This window comes from Nannospalax galili, unplaced genomic scaffold (genome assembly GCF_000622305.1).
Source record: "Nannospalax galili isolate Female #2095 unplaced genomic scaffold, S.galili_v1.0 scaffold1899, whole genome shotgun sequence".
Classification (NCBI taxonomy): domain Eukaryota; kingdom Metazoa; phylum Chordata; class Mammalia; order Rodentia; family Spalacidae; genus Nannospalax; species Nannospalax galili.
This window is the reverse complement of record NW_008342414.1, coordinates 694,864-700,632: the sequence shown is the minus strand read 5'-3', so window position 1 is coordinate 700,632 and position 5,769 is coordinate 694,864.

Genomic DNA, 5,769 nt, shown 5'->3' with positions numbered 1-5,769 from the left:
TCCAGGTTCCTGCCCTGAGTTCCTACCTTGGGCTCCCTGATGAACTGTGACCTGGGACATATAAGCTGAATAAACCCTTTCCTCCCCAATTCAGAGTATTTTGTCATAGCAATGAAGAACAAACTAGGGCACAAATGAAACCCAAACCTAAAAGAAGAGAATAACAAAAATCAAAGCAGAAATTAAAGAAACAGAAACAAAGAAAACAATATGAAGACTCAATGAATCTAAGAGCTGGTTCTTTGAAAAGCTAAACAAGACACAGAGATTCCTAGCCCAGTTAACCAAAAGAAAGAAAGAGCAACACCAAATCAACAAATCAGAGATGAAAGGGGAAACAATACATCAGACACCCAAAGTTAAACCAAGAAGAGATCAACAGTTTAAACAGACCTATAACATATAAGGAAATCGAAACAGTAATTCAAAGCCTCCCAACTAAAAAAAGCCCAGGCACAGATGGATTTACAGAAGAATTCTACCAGACATTTAAAGACCTCCAACCAATATTATGTAAATTATTCAAAATGATAGAAATAGAGGGAGAACTCCCAAATTCCTTCTATAAAGCCAGCATCACTCTAAAACCCAAACCAGTAAAGACATAACAAAAAAAACCCAAAACTATAGACCCATATACTTAATGAACATAGATGCAAAAATTCTCAACAAAATACTTGCAAACCACATACAGATGTATATCCAAAAAAAAAAAAAATCATTCACCATGATCAAGTAGGCTTTATCCCAGAGATGGAGGGCTGGTTCAATATAAGCAAGTCAATAAATGTCATTAATCATGTAAATGGACTCAAAGACAAAAACCACACATTGTCCTCTCAATAGATGCAGAAAAGGCTTTTGACAAAATTCAGCATGCATTTATGTTCAAAGTCCTAGAGGGAATTGGACTGGAGGGAGCATACCTCAACATAATTAAAGCTATATACAACAAACCCACAGGCAACATCATATTAAATGGAGAAAATCTGGAAGCATTCTCATTGAAATCAGGAACCAGACAAGGCTATCCACTATTTCCACTCCCTTTTAATACAGTGCTTGAAACTCTTGCTAGAGCAATAAGACAAGAGAAGGAAATTAAAGGAAAATTTAATTTCAAACTATCCCTTTTTGCAGATGATATGATACTATATCTAAGAGATTCCAAAAGTTCCACCAGAAAACTCCTAGAACTGATTGACACTTTCAGTATAGCGGCAGGTTATAAAATCAATCTACAAAAATCAGTAGCCTTTCTATATCCCAATGATAACAAGCAATTAGAGAAAGAGCACAGGGAATGTTCCCATTCACAATAGCTACAAAAAAAAAATCTTGGAATAAACCTGACCAAAGATATCAAAGATATCTACAATGAAAATTCTAAATCATTAAAGAAAGAGATTGAAGAAGACACCAGGAGATGGAAGGACCTCCCATGTTCATGGATTGGAAGAATTAATATTGTAAAACTGACCATCCTATAAAAAGTAATATATAGATTCAATGCAATTCCAGTTAAAAATCCCCATGACATACTTCACAGAATTAGAAAAAAAGTCCTTAAATTCATATGGAAGTGCAAAAGACCCCAGATAGCCAAAGCAACCCTGAACACAAAGAGCAATGCTGGAGGGATTACAAAACCAGATCTCAAAGTACACTACATAGTTATAGTCATAAAAACAGTGTGGTACTGACACAAAAATAGACACATAGATCAATGGAACATGTTTGAAGACCCAAACCCGAGTACACGCAATTTCAGACACCTGATATTTGACAAAGGTACCAAGAACATTCAAACTGTGCTGGCAAAACTGGATCTCCACCTGTAGAAGAATGAAACTAGATCCTTATTTTCTAAATCAGACAGAAGTTGCTCAGGAACTAAGGTCATCAACAAGTGGGACCTCATTAAACCAAAAAGCTTCTGTACAGCAAAAGAAATCAAAAAAGTGAAGAGAAAACCCATAGTGGGAAAAAATCTTCATCAGTGACACATCTGAAAGAGGTTTAACATCCAGAATATATAAAGAACTCAAAAAACAAAGAATGACCCAATTAAAAGATGGGCTAAAACCGGGCATGGTGGCACACGCCTTTAATCCCAGCACTTGGGAGCCTGAGGCAGGCAGATCTCTGTGAGTTCAAGGTCAGCCTGGTCTACATAGCAAGTTCAGGGTCAGCTGGGGCTACAGGGAGACCCTGTCTCAAAAAGATCAGAAAAAAAAAAAGATGGGCTAAAGATCTAAACAGAGAGTTCTCAAAGGAAGAAATAAAGATGACTAAGAAACATCTTTAAAAGTATTCAACATCGTTAGTAATTAGGGAAATACAAATTAAAACCACCCTAAGGTATCACCTTACCCCAATCGGAGTGGCTAGGATCAAGAGAACAAATGATACCAAATGCTGGTGAGAATGTGGAGAAAGGGGAACGCTCATTCACTGCTGGTTGGGATTGCAAACTCGTTCATCCCCTGTAGAATCTTGACTCTTAACAATCATAATATCCAGTAAGTAAGGTATGAACAAGATGCAGTTTTGCTGGCTTTCAAGATCAAGGAAGCAAGGGGCCTGGCATGGCGGCACATGCCTTTAATCCCAGCACTTGGGAGGCAAAGGCAGGCAGATCTCTGTGAGTTCAAGGCCAGCCTGGTATGAGTTCCAGGCCAGCTGGGGCTACAGGGAGACCCTGTCTCAAAAAGACCCCCCCCCAAAAAAAAATCAAGATCAAGGAAGCCAAAGAGTGTGAGGAGTTTCTAGAAGCTGGGAAGGGCTAGGAACCAGTAACCTAGAGCCTCCAGAAGGAACATTGTCCTGGTGACAGCTTGACTTGAACAGCAAGATCCATGTTGGATTCTGCATGGAACTGTAAAGGGTGTTGTTTGAAGCTGCTGAGCTTGTAGTGGTACGTTAGAACAGCAATAGGAAAATAATACACATATTTCCCTCCTCCTTGATCTCCCCCATCATGTGGGTGGGGCTGGAAATTCATGGAATGGAAGTGGGCATCATGTATCTTCATTCAGGCCTAGCTTCTGAGCCTGCTATGCTGTCTTCAATAATCTCTCTCTGTTCTGCTGCAAGCCAAGTTAGGAGGATAGTGAAGGATCTCAAGGAGACTCTGGCGGACAGCAAAATCAGTGGCTGCAAGGAGGCATAATTCCAGATTGCTATTTGGAGAGATCCCCAAAGGGGCTGCCCCAACCAAATGCATAGTGTTAAGTCATCTAGTGTTCAGAGTTCTTTTCCTGCAGCAAAGATTCTCTTATCCTAAAGCTCCGAATCAAAGACTCTGGAATACTGTTTTTAATTAAATGTTTGAGTTGCTCAAAAGAATCAAACCGCATTTCATGCACAAAATGAGAACTCTGTTGGGCTTAGCATCATTTTGAAATTTAGTACTTTAAAACTACCAGTGGCAAATGAGGCATGCTCTCATAGCATCTATGCTTAGGACTTATGAAAGTCTTTATTAGCTTTCCTTCCCTGAGTACTGAGAGGTACACTGTCTCAGAGAGAAGACAAATAGCTCATTGCTGTCTTTACATGGTCTTCTAGCCCTTTCCTAAACATAATCTCCCTTTCTAGAACTTTTGCCTAGGAGCTACCTTTTCTTAAACTGTTTACCCTACTTTTGCCTTCAAATTTATCTCAATTCTTTTTCTTAAAAAAAAAAAAACAAAAACTTTTTACTATGTCTACAAAACTATATTTTTCTTCTTCCTACAAGTCCATGTATTTCTTTATAATGCTTTTAAAAATTGTAACTGATCTCTACCCCTACATGATGCACTTACCAAATTGTAGCTCCTAGGAAATAGGCATCCTTCTGAGTCTTAAAATTTTGTTTGTTTGTTATTGCTATTGTTAAGATACATAATCGTCAGTTCATAATTTAATTAATGATAAGTATAATTGTCTAATCAAATGGGAAGTGCAGACAAACCCCAGTTGTTTCTTAATATACCTCAAATAAAGGTCACTGCTAAATAAGTCGAAGGAATAAAGTGCCCCAACACAGCAGCCTCCCACTGTAATGCCCTGTGTAGCTGCTCATGGCATATGAAAGCGACAAGAATCTTTAACATTGAAAAGGAAGAAACGTACTTTTCTCTGGTAGTAAATAAAATACTTTTGTATATTTTTAAAATTTTTTCTGCCACAGAATCTGTTCATGGGATTGGTGAGATGATTGAAGGAAATGTAATATTTATTTCAATTTACTTTGACCAGTCACACAGATCTGATTTCAACATATCACAGAACATTTGGCCAGCACACTACCAAGGTCCCTTCTACTTAAAGGTGCCATTATTCTGTGGAGCAGTGGTGGCTACAGCCAGCTTGCACTGGTTCTTCGGAGCCATTGTGTGCATCTCCTTGTCATTTTGTGTTCGGTGACATCTTGGTGGTGCCTTGAAATGGTCCTGGGAGGGGTATAACAGAAACTGAGAACTGTTATAAACCAGAACTTTACTTTTTTCACTTTTTAAAAATTAAAAGTGTTCTAAGACAACTTCGCACATGCACACAGTACAAGTTGACAGCTCTCAACCCCATCTCCCTGCCACGTCTGTCTACCTCACCTTTTCCCCACAAATCCCTCTTTCATCTCATTTACTCATTGTGTTTTATGACTCACTGGATTAAGCAGGGCTATCTGTGTGAGCACGGTTTTGGAGCTATCCACTGGAGACTGGTGAGCATAGCTGTTATCCATAACTAAAGACAGTGGATGCAGCAGCTGGGGCTACAGGGAGACCCTGACTCAAAACAAAAATAAAATAAAATAAGACAGTGGTTCCCCCTCGCCCAGAATCTATCAGTAGCCAACAGTTCAGAGGTAAAGGGCAGAGTCCTGTGACTTCTTCCCCTTCCCTTGACTGAGGGTGCATCTTGTGTGGGCCCAGAGCAGGTAGCTGGAGTTGTTATGCGTTAATGATGGCAGTGCTTGTATCTAGAGAATATTTCTCAGCTTCTAACCTTATCCTCTGGATCTTACATACCTCCTGCCCATCTTCTACAATGTTCCCTGAGCCTCAGAGGGAGTGGTATAAATGTCTTGCTTTAGGCTGGGTCCACAACCACCACTAATCTTTGCATCTTAGGTAGCCATGAGTCTCAATTCACTGCCACATTCATTATTATAAGGAGAGACTTCTCTGATTAAGGTTGGGAGCCGATTTTATCTATGGGTATAAGCATAGGTGTTTAAAGGGTAGTTTGCTGCTATGTTGTTTTAATTAACTGTCAGTAGTAAGCTCTCCACACGGGCGTTCTACTCCCTAGGCCTGAGCTGTTAGACAAGCTTACAGTACGAGGCATAGGCTCCTCCAGTCCCGTGAGTGGGCCTCAAATCCAATTGAAGACCCGTTAATTACCCTCAGAACAAACTATTTTTCACTTGTTTTGAGAACCAGTTGTTAGCCTTTACCAGCACACACTTGCCCCTCACTGGCTTTGAAGCCATCTTCAGATTATACAACCATGCTGTATTTAATTTTACTTTGCTTTATTATGCTTCATAGACATTGTGTTATCTATAAATTTAAGGTTTGTGGCAACATTGTAGAGTAAGTCTACTGGTAAAATTCTTCTAAAGGCTCAGTGTGTAATGAAGATGGGTTAGTTACTTTCTTGTTGCTATGATAAAATACCAGACAGAAGCAGCTCAAGAATGGAGAGGTTTATTTGGGTTCACAGTTTCAGAGGGGACAGACAGTCCATTATGGCAGGGAAGGTGTGCAGAGGTAGGAG